Below are 24,130 nucleotides of genomic sequence, written 5' to 3'. Positions count from 1 at the left end.
GACCCCAAAATAGTTCAAGCATCTTAATAATACAAAATTTTCTCAATGTGCAAGGTGTTCTCAACACTAAAATATTCCAGATATAAACGCATTGCCCTAGAAAGTGATCTGGGCAGTCACCTTTTCTCCAAATCCTGAGAGGTCTCAAAGTTTGGCCAGCACAAAATCTCAAGAAGTCAGGCCCCCAAAAAAGGAAGTTTCCTTCTGGTATCAGTATTATAGTCGAGTTTGCATATCTGCTGATCTGAATCAGTTTTCTTGTTCTTATGTACATGCCATCTATTCTCTTAATTTTATTTTCAAATCCAATACAGAGAAAACTTTGATTATAAAAGTATTGTGTGAAGCCATCCTTAGGCTTTCCCTACCAGAATGGTTACTTATAAACAAATGAGATGAAAAATGATCAATTTCCTTCCAGGAGAGACTGGTACTGAAGAGAGGCAAAGACAGAACCTTAGGGAATTCCACTCTGTCCCGAAGAACTGTAATGAAACATGAGCGGTGGCAGCAATGTAGCTGGCTGTACTTAAATACACAGCTCACTTCTTCCAAAACCCAAATTCGGGGACAGATCTGTGGGAGCTGTCTATGGAAAACTCTGTTTGAAAGCAAAACTCCCTTCGATTAAATCTGTACCACTCAGAGACATTGATATTTTGGCAGTGCCCCAGTCTTATTGGCTCCAAAACATTTCAGAAAACTCACAGATAAGAGTGATATAAAACCAGTATAACCACCTCCAAATATACATCAATTAGGGGGCTGTAATTCTACTTTGGGATTCTAGTGACACTGAGATAAGCCACCTGAGCTTCCTGCTCCATGGTTTGGATTATCAGCAGAACCATCAACAGAATTGTGTTCTCATTCTACAGAGTTGGGGTACAGCATTCCTTATACAAAATGCTCCCCAATTACTAATGTACGTTATTGAAGTAGCTCTTCATCAAATAAACACTGAAGCATTCTGTGAGGCAATTCTCTTGCTGTTTTTCAACTTCTTTCCATATTCCCATAAAAATTACCCAACATACAGCATTTACTGAAATGTTTTAAGTCTGTGATTTCCCAGGACCTCTAGACTGTAAGCTCATGATGGGTAGGGAACTATATTCTCTGCACATAGTAAGTGCTCAATAAATACCATTGATTGATTGATTGACCTTCTGTAACGCTATCATTCATTTCTAGTGCCCTTCTCGCCACCTCCACACCAAACAACACCACTGTGCTTCCAGGAGATAAGGGAAATGGATCTTAACGTTTTCCAAAGGGAATATAAGTGAAGAAGATATAACAGAATAGGCAGATTTTTTTCAGAGTCCGTTCCAGAAAGGTATTTGTCTGGCTTGCAGTAATATTCTAGGACTGAGTTAATGATACCAGTCATTCTGAGGACTGTCAGTTCAAACAAAGTACAGATAAACTCCTTATTGCAATGCTTGAGACTGACAAAAGGAGAAATGTCAGAACACACTAGATCCCGGGCTGTGTAATATACATTCGGCATACAGGAGATTGTGGTATTTTGTGGAAAAATCATGCGTAACCGATCCCACTTTGAAAAATAGGAAAAACTACTCTAGCCCACCCATCCGACCCCAAGCCAAGGCACACGGTGTAATTTTCTTTAAGTATGTTCTTTTTTTCTTGAAGGAGGAAGAAGGGGTACAAGCAGGGCATCGGATTAAACCAGTTGGCAGAAGGCGTACCAAAACACAAACCTCCAGTGGAGTAAAAACAATCAAAATGAAACTACATCACACGCCTCCGGAGTACAACCCCATTCCCCCAACATCTGTCCGTTTCACCATTATTCCCGATATCTGGTGTTACACAGCGTGGACCATGGGCACATCACTTTGGCATGCACTCCCTCTCTGTAGTTTCCACAAATCTCAACCACTTCCAGCGGATAGTCTGCAAACATTTCTTATCAGACAAGGATGTGGTGCACACATTTTGCATTCCGGTGAGTTTTCAGTTTCTGAGAGATACTTTGATGGGAGCAGGGGCCACCCAGGTGGGATTCTGAGCCAAATATTACGCGGGCAGTTTGAAATTTTCCATCCAAATGGGCCTACGGGGAAATAATGTAAAAACCTCCCATTTGCCCACCACCTCTCATCTCCCCTCCTTTCATTCTCTCTTGCTCCCTCTCCCTTTTCCTCTTTCCTAGTGGTTCCTCTCTGAGACAATCAGAGCGGCAGAGAGAAGCGAGGCTATAAATTACTGAGAAGCACGCTAGAAGGGCAGATTGAACCAAATATGTGATATCTGTAAGAGAAAAAGGGGGAGGGGTGTTGACATACTTTCAGAGCGAAAGGTAACGAGCATTGGGATGGAGGGTTGTAAGCCACGTTTTCAAGGGCTTGGCTGTCCCTCAAATAAATACCATTACTCTACAGCATCCTGTTGGTCTGTGGGTCTCCAATACAATAAAAACAATGATGGCATTTGTTAAGCGCTAAACTACATGCGCCGGGCACTGTACTAACCGCCGGGGTGCTCACAATGCAATCCCCAACTTGATTCTCCCTGGCAGGGATTTTGAGGGGTTAAGGCGATGGGAGGGGGAGCCTGGGTCTGAAGGATTCTTGGGTGGAAGTGCACATTCCCAATTGTCCAAAAACCAAAAAAAAAAAAAAAAAAAAAAGGAAAACACCCCCAAAAGCGGCCTGATTGAGGAAGTTGGCATGCTCTAGGAGAGGTGGGGGTGGAGAGGGGGGAAAAGGGGATGGGGTGGGGGTGGTGAGAGAGAGAGAGAAAGGGAGAGACAGGGGTGGAGATGGGGGAAAAGGGGATGGGGTGGGGGGGTGAGAGAGAGAGAAAGGGGGAGAAAGGGAAAGGGAGAGAAAGAGAGAGAAAGGGAAAGAGAGTGAAAGGGAGAGAGAGAGAGAGAGAGAGAGAGAGAGAGAGAGAGAAAAGGGGAGAAAGGGAAAGGGAGAGAAAGAGAGAAAAAGGGAAACAGAGCGAAAGGGAGAGAGAGAAGGAGAGAAAAGGGGAGAAAGGGAAAGGGAGAGAAAGAGAAAAAGGGAAAGAGAGCGAAAGGGAGAGAGAGAGGGAGAGAAAAGGAGAAAGAGAAAGGGAGAACGGGAAAGGGTAAGAGAGAGGGAGAAAAAAGGAAAGGGAGAGAAAGAGAGAGAAATGGAAAGGGAAAGCGAGAAAGGGAGAGACAGAGAGAGAAAGGCAGAGAAAGAAGAGGTCGAGAGGATGAACAGGAGGCGGCAGAGAAAGGCTGGATGGATGGGAGGGATGGGAAGGATGGGAGGGATGGGAAGGATGGGATGGATGATTGGGAGAGAGGAGGGCTGGGGAAGAAAGGAGGACCGTGGGAGGGGAGGAGAGGGGGCGTGGGGCAGGATGGAGCGGTGGGCCAGGGGACGGGGAGGGGGGCAGGGGCAGGGGCAGGGCGGGATGGGCAGAGGAGGAAGGATGCTGTGGCCCGGGCTCACCTCGGTGCCCTCACCGCCGCCGCCGCCGCCGCCTCCCGCTCCTGCCGGCGGACGGTCCTGGTCCTCCTCCTCCTCCTCCTCCTCCTCCGGGCGGTCCTCCTGGTCCTGCCGGGGGCAGCGCCGGGCAGGGCAGGGCAGGGCAGGGCAACGGATCCCGCTCCGGCTCCGGCTCCGCCTGTCCCGGGCTGGGCTCGGAGCTCGCCCGCCGGCCCGCCCGCTGGCCCTCCCTCCCGCCCCTCCGCTCGGTCCCTCCCCTGGCGTCCTGCCCAACGGCGGCGGGGGGCAAAGGCAGCGGCCGCCGCTAGGGGAGGGACACGGCGGGCGCGGGCACGGGCGGGCACCGACGGGCACGGGCGGGCAGGGACCCAGGGGAGCCCAGTGCGCAGGCGCCGCCCGCTCGGCCTTTCGCCTCCCTGCCGCGCGCTCGGCCTCCGCCCGGGGGCGCTGTGGAGCAGCCTCCGCCCCCCGGGCCCCGCCCCCGGAGCGGCGGGGGGGGGGGCGGGGGGGGAGAGCGGCGCCGCCGCAAGGCGCAGGCGCCGTAGCTATGGCAACCGCGTCACCGGGCCGGGGGGGGGCGGGAGGACCCATTCATTCAGTCAGTCAGTCAGTCAATCAATCAATCGTATCATCATCATCATCAATCGTATTTATTGAGCGCTTACTATGTGCAGAGCACTGTACTAAGCGCTTGGGAAGTCCAAGTTGGCAACATGTAGAGACGGTCCTTACGAAACAGCGGGCTCACAGTCTAGAAGGGGGAGACAGACAACAAAACCAAACAGACTAACAAAATAAAATAAATAGAATAGATATGTACAAGTAATCAATCAATCAATCAATCAATCGTATTTATTGAGCGCTTACTATGTGCAGAGCACTGGACTAAGCGCTTGGGAAGTACAAATTGGCATCACATAGAGACAGTCCCTGCCCAACAGTGGGCTCACAGTCTAAAAGGGGGAGACAGAGAACAGAACCAAACATACCAAGAAAATAAAATAAGTAAAATAAATAAATAAATAAATAGTGTAACAAATATGTACAAACATATATACATATGTTCAGGTGCAGTGGGGAAGGGAAGGAGGTAAAATGGGGGAATGGAGAGGGACGAGAGGGAGAGGAAGGAAGGGGCTCAGTCTGGGAAGGCCTCCTGGAGGAGGTGAGCTCTCGGTAGGGCTTTGATCAATCGTATTTATTGAGCGCTTACTATGTGAGGAGCACAGCCCACTGTTGGGTAGGGACTGTCTCTATAGATTGCCAACTTGGACTTCCCAAGCGCTTAGTACAGTGCTCAAGCGCTCAGTACAGTGCTCTGCACACAGTAAGTGCTCAATAAATACGACTGATTGATTGATTGATTGATTGATTGGACGGGCGGTCCGAGAGGACGGATTCACTCATTTAGTCATTCCTTGAACTCATTTATTCATTCATTCCTTCATTATTGAACGTTGACTACGTGCGGAACACTGCATTAAGCGCTTGGGAAAGTGCAATCCAAAAAAAAAAGCAGCCCGGCCGGTTGGAGGGGTGCGGGAGGATGGATGCGGGAGCACGTATTCATTCATTCATTCAGCCAGTCAGTAGCGTTTACTATGCGCTTTTACTATCATCATCAATCGTATTTATTGAGCGCTTACTGTGTGCAGAGCACTGTACTAAGCGCTTGGGAAGTATGTGCTTACTATTTGCAGAGCACTGGACGGGGGGTGCAGGAGGAAGGATTCACTTATTTATTCATTCATTCATTCATTCAATCGTATTTATTGAACGCTTACTACGTGCAGAACACCATCTACTCCTCCACCTCCTCCTCCTCCATCACAGCGTGGCTCAGTGGAAAGAGCACGGGCTTTGGAGTCAGAGGCCGTGGGTTCAAATCCCCTTGTCATCATCATCATCATCAGTCGTATTTATTGAGCGCTTACTGTGTGCAAAGCACTGTACTAAGCGCTTGGGAAGTACAAGTTGGCAACATATAGAGACAGTCCCTACCCAATAGTGGGCTCACAGTCCAAAGTCAGCTGTGTGACTTTGCGCAGGTCACTTCACTTCTCTGGGCCTCAGTTCCCTCATCTGGAAAATGGGGATTAAGACTGTGAGCCCCTCATGGGACAACCTGATTACCTTGTATCTCCCCCCAGCGCTTAGAACAGTGCTTTGCACATAGTAAGTGCTTAACAAATACCAACATTATTATTATTATTATTACGCGCTCGCGAAAGTGCAATCTAAAAAAAAAGCAGCCGGGCCGGTTGGAGGGGCGTGGGAGGATGGATGCAGGAGCATGTATTCATTCATTCATTCATTCATTCATCCAGTCAGTAGCGTTTATTGAACTCTTACTACGTGCAAAACACTGTATTAAGCGCTTGTGAAAGTGCAATCCAAAAAAAAAGCAGCCGGGCCGGTTGGAGGGGCGAGGGAGTATGGATGTGGAAGCATGTATTCATTCATTCATTCAGCCATTCAGTAGTATTTATTGAGCACTTACTACGCGCATGACACTGTACTAAGCGCTTGGGCAAGTGCAATCCAAAAAGAGCAGCCGGGTCGGTTGGAGGGGTGCGGGAGGATGGATGCGGGAAGACAGATTCTTTCATTCAGTTAGTGGTATTTATTGAGCGCTTACTATGTGAAGAGGACTGTACTAAGCGCTTGGGAAGTGCAATACAAAATGAGCAGCCGGGCCGGTTGGAAGGGTGCGGAAGGATGGATGAGGGACGACGGATTCATTCACTCAGTCAGTCGTATTTATTGGGTGCTTACTAGGTACAGAGCACTGTACTAAGCGCTTGGGAAAGTGCAATCCAAAAACAGCAGCCGGGCCGTTTGGAAGGGCACGGGAGGATGGATGCGGGAAGACGGACGGGCATCGGGTCTGGTTGGAGGGGTGAGGGAGGACGGATCCACTCATTCAGTTATATTTATTAAGCGCTTACTGTTCGGAAACCACTGTACTAAGCGCTTGGGGAACTACGATACAAACAGAGCAGCCTGGTGTGGCTGGAGGGGTGCGGGAGTGTTACATGTCAAGTGATGCCTGTTCGTCGTCGCTCTGCATGGTCAGTGAGACGCATATATGACTTGGAAGGCCTCCAAAGTTTATTCAGTAGAGCGGTCAGACACCACGCCTCGGGAGGTGATCAGTGTAAAACCCCGAAGACACTTTTTAGGTTTCAGTTGTACTGAAGCAATAGTCCCCCTTCCTCCCCTAGGTGTGCATTTCAATCGACACAGGCATCTCGATTCTCAGATAAGGTTATCTTAGGCTCCAGGGCTTGTTGACACACTGTCAATGGTCAGCAGTAAAATTCAGCCACTATTAAGGATTCACCAAACCGGATGGAATCAATCAATCAATCGTATTTATTGAGCGCTTACTGTGTGCAGAGCACTGTACTAAGCGCTTGGGAAGTACAAGCTGGCAACATATAGAGACAGTCCCTACCCAACAGTGGGCTCACAGTCTAAAACTTTTCGTATTAACATTATAAAAGTTCTCTTCGGTGTTCCTCAAAAAGGTGTTACTTCAGCTAAGGGCTATGTTTCCACCAAATGGGGTGTGGCAGTTCCAGTACATCGGATTTCCACGGGAGGATGGATGGGCAATGAGGCTGGTTCATTCATTCATTCATTCAATCGTAATTATTGAGCGCTTACTGTGTGCAGAGCGCTGTACTAAGCACTTGGGGAGTACAAGTTGGCAACATATAGAGACGGTCCCTGCCCAACAAGGGACTCACAGTCTAGTAGGGGAAGACAGTCAACAAAACCAAACATGTGGACACCTGTCAAGTCGTCAGAACAAATAGAATTAAGGCCAAATGCACATCATTAACAAAATTAATAGAATAGTAAATACGTACAAGTAAAATAGAGTAATAAATCTGTACCAATGTATATACAGGTGCTGTGGGGAGGGGAAGGAGGTAGGGCGAGGGGGAGCGGGAGAGGAAGGAGGGGGCTCAGTCTGGGAAAGCCTCTTCGAGGAGGTAAGCTCTCATTAGGGTTTTGAAGGGAGGAAGAGAGCTAGCTTGGCGGATGTGTGGAGGGAGGGCATTCCAGGCCAGGGGGATGATGTGGGCCGGGGGTCGACGGTGGGACAGGTGAGACCGAGCTACAGTGAGGAGGTTAGAGGGGTGGAGGGGTGTGGGAGAAGGGTAGCCTGGTGTGGCTGGAGGGGTGCGGGACAATGGGTGCAGGAGGATGGTTGGGCAGCTGGGCTGGTTGGAAGGGTGCGGGGGGGATGATGGGCAGTGGGGCTGGTTGGAGGGTTGCGGGAGCAGGGGTACCTGGTGTGGTTGGAGGGGTGCTGGAGAATGGACAGGCAGCATGACCCTGGGGGTTGTCAATCAATCAATCAATCAATCATATTTATTGAGCACTTACTGTGTGCAGAGCACTGTACTAAGCGCTTGGGAAGTACAAGTTGGCAACATATAGAGACGGTCCCTACCCAACAGTGGGCTCACAGTCTAGAAGGGGGAGACAGAGAATAAAACAAAACATGTTAACAAAATAAAATAAATAGATATGTACAAGTAAAATAAATAAATAGAGTAATAAATGCGTACAAACATATATACATATATACAGGGGCTGTAGGGAAGGGGAGGAGGTAAGGTGAGGGGGATGGAGAGCAGAAGGAGGGGAAGAGGAGGGAGGGGGCTCAGTCTGGGAAGGCCTCCTGGAGGAGGTGAGCTCTCAGTAGGGCCCTGAAGGGAGGAAGAGAATTAGCTTGGCGGATGTGGGGAGGGAGGGCATTCCAGGCCAGGGGGCCTGGGCCTGGGCCCTGCAAGGCAGTGTCCCGAAGCCCGTTGGGAGCCGAGGGGGAAGGAGCAGGCTGCAGGGCCCACAGTGCAAGACTCTGCCAAGGGACCTGGAAAAGCCGAGGAATATGAGAAAGCGGGATCTGTGGACGGCGGACAGGGCAAATCCAAGAAATCCCGTCCTCATCCCTGGGATCAGGAAAACCTAGACTCTTCTACAGCTCACTGTGGTCAGGGAACGGGTCTACCGACTCTGTTATGCTGTACTCGCCCAAGCGCTTAATACAGTGCTCTGCACACAGTAAGCACTTAATAAATACTCTTGATTGACTGATTAATTGATCTTCTCTATCCCTACGGGAGGGAGCACTAAAGCTTTCTAGTGGAAGTTGAGTGAAAGGGTGCACAAAGGGCCAGGGGACAATTGGGCGGCAGGGAAAATGCATACAAAAGAAACTTTAGGGTGATGAACAGCAAGATATGGGGCGGCCTCTGCTACCCGAGGACATAGGAACGAATAATAACAATAGTAATGGTATTTGTTAAGCACTTATCAGGTGCCAAGCACTGTATTAAGTGCTGGGGTAGATATGTTAAGCATTTATCAGGAGCCAAACACTGTAGTAAGTGCTGGGGTAGATGTGATAAAGGTTGGTCACAGTCCTGTCCCACACGGGGCTCACAGTCTAAATAGAGGAAGAAAAGGCATTTCATCCCTTTTCTTATACGGTTAGACTCAGACACAGAGAAATTAAATGATAACTTGCCCAAGGTCACACAGCAGTTCTTATGTACCTACCCCTAATTTATTTCAGTGTCTGCCTCCCCCTCTAGATTGTAAACTCCTTGCGGTCAGGGAACATGTCTAACAACTCTGTTATGGTGTACTCTCCCAAACATTTCAATACAGTGCTCTGCATAGAGTAAGTACTCAATAAATACTAGTGTTTAAACAACTAGAATAGAGCGCATCCACTCTCAGGAGGCAGTTTCTGAGGCAGACGTGCACGGAACAATATCAGGGTGGTGTTTGACTTTCCATCTCTGGGAAAGCCTCAGCTATTAACCTAAAAAATTATGTATGTGAGATAAGTTCCCTGCATTTTTATCAGTGTCTGTGAGGACTGAATGCCGCTGTAAGATTTGAGTGAGAATTTGTACCTGGATAGTAAAAGCATGGGAACTGAATTGCAAGTAATATTAAAAACAGTGTTGAATCATTGAGTTAATGCATTTCTCTTTCTTCCTTGTTTCTCGTTTGTATTGACTAAAAAAAAAACCAAATGTATTAATGAGGGACATTTAGTAGGGTTACATAACATACCAGTATAGCTTTCAGCCATTGCAAATTGCCGTAAAAAGGGTATTAAAGAAAATACATCTGAAGCTCTTGAAATTCCCCACATGGCCTTGCCCACATTCACCCCTTCGCCCCAAAATAATGCTGCTTGTCAATCACAGCACCAATAACTAACCAGAGATTGTGTGTGTGTGTGTGTGTGTGTGTGTGTGTGTGTGTGTGTGTGTGTGTGTGTGTGTGTGTGTGTGTGTGTGTGTGTGTGTGTGTGTGTGTGTAGTAGTCAGCAGGCAAGTAGCAGCTGCGGTTCCTGTTTGGGTCCTCAAGGGATTTCCCTATCTCTTTTTAACTGTGAAAAAACACTCCCCCTCCCCTAAGCCTGCCTGCATTCATCTAAATTTATATCATTAAACTCACCCTGGTAATATCCAAACACCTTGGTGATAATGACATCGGACTAAAAGCTCAAAAGGCTTTATTTCCTTTTATGTGTTTTTACATTCAAAAGCAGAACAATTTTTTTTGCCTTTGTTTCTTGTGTGTTTCTTTTGTCTTCGATGGCTGACGATGACGGCTGGTTCTCATTCCCCCGATACTACCCTCCTTCCTTCCCAGTGTCATTCTCTTCTTGAATACCATAAACATAATTTGCAGTCCAAGTAGCTACCATACTAACGATGGAGACTTTTTTTTGAAATAGAGTTGTTACAAAACCCGGAATGAAATATGAAGAAAAATACCATGTGCTCTGAAGCACCCAACTCAATAACAATAAAACATTGCCGGTAAAACTGAAATATCCATCATCCTTGTAGTTTTAGACTAGCTCTAGAAGTTCAAGGTATCTAAAACTCTTTAAAGCACCAAAAAAAGAAGTCAAGCATATTTTACCTGTGAGTTTTCAACAAATTCTCCTCTTGCAAATGCATCTTCCCTCCTCAGTTCTCCTACCCAGTATTCTCTGCCTTTTACCAATCCTAAACTTGTTCTACATCTTAGGTTTTTAATTCCTCCAATACTTTACCTATCCTTCCATAAATTGTTTGCCTTTTTTCTCCTTTTTCTTCATCTTCCTTTCATTTTACTTGGAAGGCTGCAGCTCAAGTAACACATAAAGATAAAGCTGTAGTCACAGGCCCAGGTCTCCTCCTTCACCTGAGAAGCTCAAGGTCCATGGAGAGTCACCCCCACTGCCCCTCCCCAGCCATCACTGGAATGAAGATAGCCTAGGAGAAAGAGCCTGGGAGTCTTGGCTCTGTCCCTTGTCTGCTGTGTGACCCTGGGAAAATCACTCAACTTCTCTGTGCCTCAGTTCCCTCATCTGTAAAACGGGAAATAAGACTGCAAGCTCCATGTGAGTCAGGATCTCTGTCCAGTCACATTATCGTGTGTCTACCCCAGCACTTAGTACAGCGTTTGGCTCATTGTAAGTGCTTAACAAATACCATTTAAAAAAAAAAAAAACAGGAGAAGTTTTGGCCAAAACCTGCTTCTGATCTGTTAGAACATTGGAAGGGCTCTATTGACCTTGGCTTGACATGACCCTGCTGAGAAGGGCTGAAAAATTTAGAAGTTTCCCTTCAACAATAACATGCTGTGACTTTGTGTCACTGCTTATGATCTACTGTTTTTGCTACTATTACCAACTATTTATTTCATGATGAGTTTTTCAGCCACCCCTCCCCATTTGAGATTTTCAGTCATTCTCAGGCCCATAAGTGAATTTCACTATCACTGGCATCTTCTTTGCTACCCATGATATTCTTCTTTGAGTGTGTAGGACCACTCTATAGAGATTTTTCAAACATCCCTTTGAGTCTGGGATGTAATAATAATGACAAAACTGTGGTATTTGCTAAGCACTTCCTAACTGCTAAGCACTGTACTACTGACTTATGTTGTTGGTCTTCCCCCGCCCCTCCACACTCCCCCGTAGCCTGTAAGCTCATTGTGGGCAGAGAATGTGACTGTTTATTGTCACATTATACACACCCAAGTTCATACTACAGTTCTTTGCACACAGTAAGCATTCAGTAAATATGATTGCATGAATGAATGAACGCTGGGGTAGATACAAGATAATCAAGTCAGACACAGTCCCCATGCCACATGAGAATCACATTGTAAGGGAAAAATACTAACAATACAATACTAATAATAATTATTATTTTATAATTTTTTACAATTTTTGACCACTAACTTTGTGCGAAGCACCAAAGCACCTCCCCTCCCCTTCTCCCCGACTCACTCCCTTTGCTCTACCCCCCTCCCTGGCCTGCAGCATTTGTGTATGTATGTACATATTTGTAATTATAATTATTTTTATTAATGATGTGCATGCATCTATAATTCTATTTATTTAGAATGCTGCTACTGATGCCTGTTCACTTATTTTGATGTCTGTCTCCCCCCTTCTGGACTGTGAGCCCGTTGTGGGCGGCGATTGTCTCTGTTGCTGAATTGTACTTCCCAAATGCTTAGTACACTGCTCTGCCCACAGTAAGCGCTCAATAAATACGAGTGATTGAATGAATGAAAAGGAGTTTTCCATTGTAAGGACAAACTCAGATAGTTCCTTGAAGGCTTCAAGTGCTTTGAACCTTTAATACAGCACATCACCTGGGCCTACCCATCCAGAGAGGATGTAAAGAAGGTGACTTGAGAATGCAGAGGTCAACCAGAGTAAAAAATGAATTAACCAGAGCACTCCTCATCTCTAAAACCCAGTATAAGTGATTCAGGCCTGATAAATGGACCCGAACAATGCACAGAATGTTGAACCACTTAAACTTCCCCTCTGCAATAGATGAAAAATTCACATGAATTCACCTGGTTTCAACAGGCCTTGGCCTGCCTTAGGGGAGACACTTCAAATCACCCAGTCAACCTGGCATGTGCCAACTATCAATTGAGGGTTTACTATGTGCAGAACACCGTACTAAGTGCTTAGCAATGTACTATGTAATCTCTTTATAGGCAGGAATCATGTCTACCAACTCTATTACACTGGACTCTCCCAAGCACTTAATACAGTGCTCTGCAAACAGTAATCACTAAATAAATACCATGGATTGAATGATTGCCTTTCTCCCCCAACTAGCCTTGCCTCTCACATTCACTTTGTAGATTCACAGTGAATTGCAATGTGCCACTGGTAGATAATATCACACATTGGAATAAATTTTATTACAAAGAAGAACCTATATTTATGAGGCACTCCTGCATTCAGAGAATGGATTTGAATTTTCTCACATTATATATACAATTCTGTAGTCACACCCAAAAAATGAATATAGCGCTTTTATTTCCAATGTGAGGAATCTAGGCTCTAGTTGACAGACCACAACCCCACATGTTATAGCAGAATAAAATTGCCTGTTCTATGGGCACGGAATGTGACTTTCACAAACTTTCAACTTTATTACCACCTAATCAAAGTTTTTCAAGCATGTCAAAGGCACTTACTGAGCTCTGAGCACATGGCGAGTTTAAAGATTTGCTATAGACTATTCTGGAATATTCACAGTACAAAGTCCCTTCAAATTTCTATAACCACACAGAATCCCCATTACCCTGGATATGCCAAGAACCCAAAACAGCCAAAAAAGGACATAAATTCCAACAGGCCACCAAGCACATCACCTTTAGGCTAAGTAATACAGGGAAGACATTTCAGTCCAGGAAGTCATTTTTATAATGTTAAAAACATGAAGAACTGTGGCTAAAACATAAATTTAGAATTAGTAAAGCTCCTTAGTCTTCTTGCAGTGCATATAAAGTTAGAGTAACAATAGTAATAGCCATACGATTTAAATAACATTAATGATGTTTTCTTTTCACTTTATGATAATGATTAAAATATAACACAGTCTCCTAATTAAATGTTAAAGTCAAGGTGCATGCTTTATCATGTTTATTACTATTTATGTGTAATGCATTGCAATTTCAGCAGTCATCATTTTACTTTTGATACTCTGGTAGTCACTGACCTACCAGCTGCTCTTTCACTTCTAGCCTCAGGTCTTACAAGGTGAGTTTCCTAGCTCCTTTTAAGTAGTCAAAATTTAGCCAGATTCAAATAGTTTCGACTCCTCAAAAGCCGGTTCCATATATGTTCCACAAATGCCATCCATAGTAGATATCCAGGTGCACCATGGAACTAAACGGATTTCAATCACCATATCCCACCTCTTTTCCCAGGCTTGTATTTTTCAAGATCTAATGTGAAGTACGCATAGACTTTTCTGCAAGATCCTTGACTGCAATTTCAGCAAATCTCCCACACCTTCAAACTTACATTTCTACTTCATCCTGGAAACTCTCTTTACTTGTCTCCTCTTTGGCTATTCTGTGCCAATTTTCTCCCATGACATTTTCCTTTTTAACATACACGAAGGATAACATCCATGGACCAAATTAAAAATAGCACATAAATAAATTTGCCTTTGAAAGTTGTCATTCATAATTTTAAAATACTGAAAACTGAGGTTTGGGGTTTTTTTGTTTGTTTGCTTTGCTTTTTGTTCATTTGTTTTTTTACAAGACCCTTTTGGTAATAGGAGTGTGGCGTGACTTCTCTCCAGTGAGTGTAAGATGGAAATTTAAAATGGCAAGGAAACTGGGTGAGTAATAACAAATGTGATTTAAGTTGAGTGCTTACTAAGTGCCAAGCACTGTACTAAGCATTAAGTAGATAAGAGGGAATCAGGTACAGTCTTCTAAGTGCTTTACCCAGGTTCCAACATTGCCCCTGACATTTCTCCTGATCTAGATTTTCACTCTATGTTTCCTGATCTAGGTTTCCAGTCTAAGGACTGGCTTATGATGTGACACCTTCTGCTGTTCTCTAAGCATGGTGTGGCAGATAGAGTCCGGGCCTGAGAGCCAGAAGGTCATGGGTTCTAATACTGGCCCCACCATTTATCTGCTGTGTAACCTTGGGCATGTCACTTCCCTTCTCTGTCCCTCAGTTATCTCATCTGTAAAATGAGAATTGAGACTGTGAGCCCCATATGGGACAGGGACTATGTCCAACCTGATAAACTTGTATCTACCCCTGCACTTAGTACAGCACCTGGCACTTGGTAAGTGCTTAGCAAATACCACAATTATTATTATTACCAAGGTGATGTGGGCGGGGGTGTGTGCGTGTGTCACGCCTGAATGTGTAACACTGATTTCTGTCCTTATGTTTTAGGTGAGTGTTCTGAGGGCATTCTTCAGACTTCAGCCAATCACCTCCACATCAAACAGAAACTCCTCACCATCAGCTTTAAAGCACTCAATCCCCTCCTGTCCTACAACACTAATCTCATACTACAGCCCAACCCATATACTTCACTTCCCTAAAACCAACATAGTCACTGTACTTTGGTCTCATCTGTCATGCCACCTACTCCTTGCCCACATCCTCTTTCTGGCTTGGACCTCCCTCCTCCTTCATGTACTCCAGACCATCACTCTCCTGACCTTCAAAGCCATCCTAAGTCACATCTCCTTGGGAAGCAGCCTGGTGTAGTGGATAGAGCACAGGCAGGTGAGTCAGAAGGTCATGAGTTCAAATCCCAACTCCTCCAGGTGTATACTGGGTGACCTTGAGCAAGTCACTTCACTTCCCTGGGCCTCAATTACCTCATCTGTAAAATAAGGATTGAGATTGTGACCCCCATGTGGGACAGGGGCTGCATCTAACCCTATTTGCTTGTATCTACCCCACTGCTTAGTATAGTGTCTGGCACAAAGTAAGTGCACACAAAGTGCTTAACAAATACCACAGTCATTATTATTATTATTATCTCCTCCAAGAGGCTTCTTTGACTAAACCCCTTCCCCCAGTTTGCCTTCCCTTCTGTGTTACTTATGCATCTGTACCCCTTAGGCAGTTGATATTCATCCCATGCCCATTCACAGAGCACTTTCGTACATATCTCATATCTAATCACTAGGATGCCACCAATAGTCAGATTATCTTTAGACTCTTCATGCAAATTTTAGTCCAAATTTCAGTCTTTGGCTTCATTTTGTGTGATACAGATATTTCAAATCTCTCACATCACGGTTCCACATCAAAGGGAATCATCGCTAAAGACTAGAAGGTGTTTTATGAAATCTGCCCAATCATGGTATGGAATCATGCAAAAACTCATGGTAGCTCTAGATATTCTCAAATCACCTTTGGAAGTCCTCAGCTGTGGAATCTGTACGGTATGAAGGACCCACAGCAGTACAGTGGAAGAAGTGTGGAGTGAGAACTTCTTCTCTCTTGAAATCAAAACTCTGCTTGACCTACTGATCAGCTAAACTTCTAGAGAAGCAGCACGGCTCAGTGGAAAGAGCACGGGCTTTGGAGTCAGAGGTCATGTGTTCAAATCCTGCCTCCACCAATTGCCAGCTGTGTGACTTTGGGCAAGTCACTTCACTTCTCTGTGCCTCTGTTACTTCATCTGTAAAATGAGGATTAAGACTGTGAGCCCCCCGTGGGACAACCTGATCACCTTGTAACCTCTCCAGCGCTTAGAACAGTGCTTTGCGCATAGTAAGCACTTAATAAATGTTATCATTATTATTATTATTATTCCAAGCTCCTCTTGGTGAGAACCATTACTTCCTAGAAGGTTCCAGTTTCTCAGAGGATTCTGGGAAATGTAAGGTAACAGAATTCTGGAAATTTTGTTTGCAGAAAGGAAAGGGTTAAAGAAGTAGGTTTTCTACTTTCCAGTCCCCTACTGAATACATTTTTGACTCCAACAGGGTCCTAAATGCCTATAAAGTCCGGCTAGGTCAAGCTTGTGTCCTTAAAATGTCACTCCTCAGGCTTGGAATGACTTTCTAATTAATTAATCTATATTCTGTCCTTTGAGTCTCTTCTTAAACACCTTAAAACAGTTGCAGTTCAAATGAAGAGCCTCAATTTGAAATTTCAAATGGATTTTAAAAAGGAACCATGGCAGTTTAAAGATTAACCGTGAATCAAAAATTTAACCATAGATAATGAGGGGTGTGAGGCTCTCAGCTCCCTTCTATCCCACCTCATAAATCGTCCATTCATTTGATCATTTTTATGGATCGCTTACTGTGTGCAAAGCACCACACTAAGTGCATGGGAGAGTACAATATAACACTAAACAGACACATTCCCTGCCCACAGTGAGCTTACAGTCTAGAGGAAGAGCTTACCAAAGGGGCACACCAAGTTAACTTGTCTTTTGCCTTATTCAATCAATCAGTCAATCAGTTGCATTTATTGAGCACTTACTGAGTGCAGAGTACTGTACTAAGCACTTGGGAGAGTACAATACAAAAGAATCGGTAGACACATTCCCTGCCCACCAGGAGCTTACAATCTAGAGGGGGAGACAGATGTTAAAATTCATTATATATATGGATGTAAGTGTTGTAAGGCTGAGGGTGGGTGGCGTGAATATGTGAATACAAGTGCTTAAAGAGTACAGGTAGAAGTATATAAGTGACTCAGAAGGTAGAGAGAACAGGAGATATGAGGGCTTAGTTAGGGAAGGCCTCTTGGAGGAGATGTGATTTTAGCAGGGTTTGGAAGGAGGGGAGAAGGGTGGTCTGTTGGATATAATGAACGAGGGAGTTGCATATGATGGAGGACGTGTTGGGGAGGCGGCAAGATAAAGGAGATCAAGGTACAGTTGAGCGTAGTTTGGCCATGTTTAAAATTATTTTGCCAGTGGCTTCTCAGTTGAGAGTGCAAGTGGATCAATTTGTGCTAAAAAAATCTTTGGATATGGTTATTTTCTAAATGTCACACAAAATATCAACAGTATTATAGAAATGGTACAAGGCTGAACAAAATGACCTTGATTCTTTGGACTACACACTTTTTAGAGACTGGAATTTATTCTTCATCTGACATTACTGGCTTCATGAAGTGCGAATCTATTTGTGCTCCTGTACAAATAGAGTGGGAAAAAGATCTATTCTTTTCACAACCCATGATCATGCCATTATGCATGTGGTATGACAAGTCTGAAAAAGAATGAGATTAAGTACCAAGCTGCACCAAATAAAGCCTTGTGCCACCTAATAGCTCCACTGGTTAGTTGGAGTTTAATACTATTAACTAATTCCCTTTAGCGAGGCAGTACACTGCCTAGTGATGCACAAAGAGACAAAGAGCCTGAAAAATGGAGCAAGAAAAAGAGCAGGCCTTTGGGGAAATTGTCAGAGTCTGGCATCAATCAGGACTCAGTTCTAGGTTTGGGGGAGGGAAAGTGGGGTGGTGTGCAATTTAGTTCAGGAGGCTCTCCTTCTGCCCCTTCCCATTTGGTAACTCCTCCCAAAGGACCCAGGCACAGCTCCTCGCCTTTCAAATGTCATGACTCCTTTTCAAATGCAAGGTCTGCTGTCAAAATTTTGAAATGCCACGGTTCAGTGGAAGGAGCTGGGGCCTGGGAATCAGAGGACTTTGGTTCTAATCCCGGTTCTGCCCCTTGCCTGCTGTGTGAACTCAGGCAAGTCGTTTAGCTTCTCCATGCCTCAGTTTTCTCCTCTGGAAATTGGAGATGAAATACCTGTTTCCCATCTTATTTTAGACCATGTAGGATAATAATAATAACAATAATAATGGTATTTATTAAGCACTTACTATATGCCAAGCACTGTTCTAAGCACTGGGGTAGACACAAGGTGATCAGGTTGTCCCTCTTGGGGCTCACAGTCTTCATCCCCATTTTACAGATGAGGGAATTGAAGCACCGAGAAGTGAAGTGACTCGTCCAAAGTCACACAGCTGACAAGTGGCGGAGTTGGGATTAGAACCCACAACCTCTGACTCCCAAGCCCGTGCTCTTTTCCACTAAGCCACTCTGCTTCTCTGGGATGGGAACTGCTGTGTCTGATCTGGTGTAGGCATCCTAGCACTTACTAAGGTGCTTGGTACATATTAAGTGCTTAACAAATACATTCTATTGAACTCCATTTTGCACAAGGGTGACCTGTTTTTGTTACCCTAGATTTTCCTTTCATCTTAGCTCAAAAATCACTTTGTTAATGAGACTGGGAATGGGTTCACCTACATAAATTAGTCTTTCTCACAGGTCCCTGAAGAAAAGTCAACTTTTTGTCATGGCATCATAATATCTGACTTGATTTCACGAGGGTTACTGCAAGGATAAAATGAGATGTGGCAATGTTATAGAAATTTAAATGTGCTAGACCCATTCAAGGCATTATTATTAATAATTATAATTCTCTTTATTTTTATTATTAGGGAGGTAAGGAGGTAGTTACCAGAATGATTGCAGATGGAGGTGGGGCATTCTGGGAGAGAGGTGTCCATGGTGTCGCTATGGTTTGGAGACAACTCGACAACATAAGACAGGACAAGACAAGGAGGTAGTTGCTCTAGGAGAGGGTGCAGAGGAATGCCTGTTTTTGTAGTTTCTGGCTCACCCCTGAAAGGAGAAAAGAGAAAATGCAGTAGCTGGAGAACTTTGATGGTCTATGAGGAGGAGCCTGAAAGAGTCAGGAGAGATGCAGAGGAGAGCCTGTTTAGTATTTGCTTCCTATGGTCCTTGTGGGGTTCCATTTTGGAAAAAGATGGGTGTGTTTTGTTTATGGGCACTTAGAGAAATGCAGGCTTCCAGCCCAGTGAAGGATATAAGGTCCATTGGAAGAGGAATTCCACTGATTACTCCTGTCTACACCCCAACTCCCCTAACAAGGACTTAGACCAAAGCCGTGGACACTCTGGCTGCTCAGTAAATATTTGCTGATGATGGCAGACATCAATCTTCCAAGGACAGAAGTCTGGGTGATGTGCCAACCAAGTTGCTGCATCATTCCAGCATGTTCTTCCTTAATTTCCCCATCTTCTCTCCACCTTCCATCCTTCCTTCTGTCGTCTGACCTCCCTTTTATCTCTTCTTCTTTCCTCCCCTCCTCTCTCCTCTTGTCCTCTTTTCCTGTTCCCTTTCTTCCCTTCCCCCCTTCTCTTTCCTATCCTCTCTCCTTTCCTCCCTTCCTCACCCCTCTCCTCTCCTTTCCCTTTTCTTTGTTTTTCTTTCCTTCCCCTTCCTCCTCTCTTCTCCTCTTTTCTCTTCTCCCTTTTCTTCCCTTCTGCTCTCTTCTCTTCTTCTTCCCTCTCTCCCCCTCTCTTCTCCTCTCCTTCCTTCCTTCTCTTCTTCTTCTTGTAGCCCTGCCCATTGCAGAGAAGCTCCACTTCCTTGAGAAGTAGCATATTGCAATGGATAGCACACTGGCCTGGGACTCAGAGGGACCTGGGTTCCAGTCTGGGCTCTGCCACATGTCTGCTGTGTGACTTTGGGCAAGTCGCTTCACTTCTCTGGGCTTCATTTCTCTCACCTATGAAATGGGGATTGAGACTGTGAGCCCCATGTGGGACAGGGACTGTGTCTAACATGATTTGCTTGTCTCCACCCCAGCACTTAGTATAGTGACTGGCACACAGTTAAGTGCTTAGCAAATACCACAATTATCATTCCTCCTGCTCAGACAGAAACCCATTTCTAATCCCAAGTGGCAGTGGCTGGCAATATCTCAGGAGCAGAAAGTCTAGAGTGAAAACAAGGTTAAGGACTACCTGTGACCTTTCTGATGTCAGCCACTCCAGAGAAAAATACTATTTCTCTTGACAAGAGCTCCACTGATGTGGGCCAGAACTGTCCTATGGGCATAATCCCCAGTGTCCTGTTCATCAAGTAACATTTGATAGTCGTGATAATCACTCTCCCCATCATTGTCATTAACCTCACTGGCAAACCTGGGTTCTGTTCCCTCTGTGGGGTAGACAACTGCTTCTTCGTCATACAAGTGTTTTTTCCATTTCATATAGCTCAGAAAATGCCTCTGGATTCAGAGGGGGAAAGTGCCCTTCTCTATTTTGGTCCCTCTATTCTACCTCTGCATTGCCTTCATTAGAGAGAATTTTCTAGACTGCGGAGCTGTCCAAAAGGAATGTATTAAGGAACATTAGCCTTCAATTTGATTCGAGGTGTTTTTTTCACTTATGTACATAGGGAGGAATAATGAGAGTGCAAGGACATTACACCAGATATAATTAAAGTAACCAGACCTACTTAAAATGATGATATATTTAAATATGAAAAAGAAACAAAAGTATGTTAAAAATTGGAAGTATCTGAAGGTTATTGGCAATAGTGTTGCTAAATAATAATGATTTTATGAGTACATAATTGGCGATCTTTTCCTCTCTCCCAGGTGCCTCTTTCTTCTCACAGATGTTAATGGTAATGGTGCTGTTTCTTAGGTCTGATATCCCACATTAAGTGAGATTTAATGGTTTCAAGAAGATAAAGCTTAGAAGACACTATCCCTACTATTTCAACACTACCTTCCACTTCACACACACACACACACACACACACACACACACAAGCACACTTCTAGGATGCCAATGCATTTGGATCTGTACCCCTAAATTACTAATATTTACCCCAACCCCAACTCCACAACACCTATACAGCATTTTTCTGTATACTCTTTCAATTTCCCATCAGTAACTGACTGTGAGCTCCTTGTGAGCAAGGATCATGATTATCAACTCAACTGAACTGTTCTCTCCCAGGCACCTAATACAATGTGTGGGACACAGTAAGTTCTCAACAAAAACCACGAATGAATGACTGAAGTTTTCACAGCTTGAATATAGGCAACTCAGGAGAGATGGCAGTGTTGAGGTGCAGAATCAGTATCCTATACAACTCTGCCAGACAGGAAAGCTGAAGAAAATGGACAATTGCAGGGCACCCAAACATATGCTGAGTGGTGAACAGCACTGAAACAACTGCAAGCCAGGGGGTAGAACAACAGACTTTTGAAGGCAGTGAAGCCCATTTCAGACATTGTGATACGATAGGAAGCACTTGGGAGTCAACAGCAGGAAAAAGGTCAGGGCCCATGGAAGCCAAGAGGCAGATTAGAAAAGAGCAAGTAATGATGTCAGTGGCAAACAGGTAATTACAGTAAAAAAAAATCAACACAAAAAACAGCCTTTATACCCACCCAGTGTGGGATTGAGAGTCAGTAGCTCAGAGGTCATTTCGGCATTCTCCCTCCCCCGGCCCCATCCCCTCCCAGCCCCTAGAACACGTATACTCTGCATAGGAAAATAAAAAAACAGTTACATACAAGCTATAATATTGAACTAAAAATGATAGAAAATTTCCACAAACAATATTCCCTCCTGTTTGATTGGATTAGAGGACTCTTGCATCTACCCTCAAAATCAAACTTCTTGGTGTTCTTCAAGGACATGATAATGTGAAACTGAGATGAATAATGTCTCCACAGAATGTAGAGTGTTGTAAAGGCCACAGCTGTGCCTAATAAATACTATTACTACTACTACTATTATTCACAGCCTTTATTAAGCACCTAGTGCTTGAAGAACACTGTACTAAATGCCTACTCTGTGCAGAGCACTGTACAGTGGGCCTGCTATCAATCACTTTGCACATATTGAACACTTACTGTGCTCAAAATGAACAATATTTTACTAAAGGGTAGGGATTGTCTCTATCTGTTGCCAAATTGTACCTTCCAAGCACTTTGTACCTTGCTCCGCACACAGTGAGTTCTCAATAAATATGACTGAATGAATGAAAACTAAGGACTCTATTTACCCGGCACCAAGGTGGAGGATTTGGTTCAGACATTTTCAGTCACAATCTTAGACTTTCTGGGGTCTTTCAAGTATTACAAGAAGTTCAGCCCCCACAGTAGAGGCAGCTACTGCTAAAATTATTGGACGGATGAGGTCATAACTCCATGGATCCCATCAATCAATCAATTAATGGCACTTCTTGAGTTTTTACTTGTGCAGAGGACTGTACTAAAGCCTTGGGAGAGTATAATACAACAGATATGACCACAAGGAGCTTACACTCTAGAGAGGAGCTTACAGCGTAAAGATACCTGCCAATATTCTATGTGCAGACTATTGTACTAGAAGAAATCTGCCTTTCATTTATTCAATAGTGTTTGTTGACATCAAAAGCACTCAAAAGAATGCAATCAAAGCAAAAGCTATGGTCCCTGCCCTCAAGGGGATCACAATCTTTACTGATCACCTACTGTGTGTGCAGAGCCCTTATACTGAGCACTTATGATGTGCAGGGCACTGATCTAGGTAAGTGCTATGTGAAGAGGACTGTACTAGACTGTTCGGAACATATAAAAAGGTAAAAGTCATGGCCACTGCCTTGAAGGAGTTTACCATCTAAGGTGACATGTGAGATGTAGGTTGCTATATTTCAGCCATTTCCCAACATTATCTGACCCGGATGATTTAAAGGGGGAAAAGAAGAAGAAAAGAAGATTAGACTTCACCTCATTTTAATCCGTCAGTGCCCATTTGGGATTCCCTAACTGAAACTGGACTGTTAAAATGACTTATTCATTTATTATGGTATTTGACAAGCACTTACTTTGTGCCACATGCTGCTCTAAGCCCAGACTTCTTTTGTTCTTGTCTTTCTTTTGGCTTCTCCGGGAAGAGCAAATTTTTCCCCATTGTGTCTATTCAGACAACATTTTGAGCAGCCATGTTTATAATCCCAGCGAGCCTCTTCAAAGTTGTTGTCACATAAGCAATAATGGGACCATGTTCGGAGTCAACACTGCTGAACCGAAGAGAATGGGAAAATGCAGGCGGGTGACTTTAGGTTTGGTTCCCCTGTGGCATTTCTCTCTGAAATTAAGTTCATCTTTCTCTCCGAACTTAAGTTCATCTTTCTCTCTGAATTTAAGTTCATATTTTCCTAGTTTGGGAGTCTTTAAACACAAAATAGGTTTTAATCTCCCTGGGATGGTTTGAGGTGCATTCGAGAGGGTGTGCCAGATACTTCCTTCAGTGTTCTGCACACAGTAAGTGCTCAATAAATGTGATTGAATGAATGAATGAATATCCCTTTCAGTTCAGAGATTCTACCTATGATTCCTTCTCTCGTTGGCAGAAACCTGGAAGGCAAACAAAGGTCTGGTCTGGGATTTACTGATCTCTGACTCTCTCCTCTTTCCATGACTTCATGGAAATTCCCCAGGGTAAGGAGTAGTTTAATGGAACTTTCCCTAATCAGTCAAATGTCAGTGCCATATGGGTTATTTCTGAGGCAAGTCATTTCTTTCCACATCCATCTGGGATAGGTTGGATTGAGAATCTCTAGTGGTGATTCCCTCTTTCAGAAGGAAGTAGATAGAGGTCAGTATAGAGGTCACCATCTGTTTCTTGTCCTTTATCTGCTCCCTGAAAAATGATATTCTCTTGGCCTTTTTATCTCCTTAAAAGTAAGCACTTAAAAATCCCACAAAAATAATGGTATTTTTTAAGTACTTACAATGTGTCAAGAACTGTTCTAAGTGCTGTCTTATCTTGCCATATGCTGTTGAGTCGTATCCGACCCATAGCAACACCATGGATACATCTTTCCTAGAATGCTCCACCCCCATCTGCAATTGTTCTGGTAGTGTATCCATAAAATTTCCCCGGGAAAACTATGGAAGTGGTTTACCATTGCCTCCTTCCATGCTGTAAACTTGAATCTCCTCCCTCGACTCCCTCCCATGCCGCTGCTGCCCAGTGAAAGGGAGTTGTG

General features: G+C 44.4%; 1 protein-coding gene across 2 annotated transcripts in view; it reads right to left on the bottom strand.

Moving 5' to 3' along the window:
* The window catches only part of CTNNA2 (catenin alpha 2), a 1,073,907-nt gene extending 1,070,432 nt beyond the window's left edge, over positions 1–3,475 (bottom strand). The window contains exon 1 of one of the 2 annotated variants that reach the window (XM_038752080.1): positions 3,459–3,475. The gene's annotated coding sequence lies outside the window, so the exon portion shown is untranslated. The remainder of the gene's footprint in view (positions 1–3,458) is intronic. The other variant, XM_038752081.1, reaches the window with a different exon arrangement.
* Between the last annotated feature and the right edge of the window lie 20,655 nt (positions 3,476–24,130).

The sequence above is a fragment of the Tachyglossus aculeatus genome, chromosome 10 (assembly GCF_015852505.1).
Source record: "Tachyglossus aculeatus isolate mTacAcu1 chromosome 10, mTacAcu1.pri, whole genome shotgun sequence".
NCBI lineage: Eukaryota > Metazoa > Chordata > Mammalia > Monotremata > Tachyglossidae > Tachyglossus > Tachyglossus aculeatus.
Note: the sequence above shows the minus strand (reverse complement) of the source record. Positions and strands in the feature narration are given on the sequence as shown.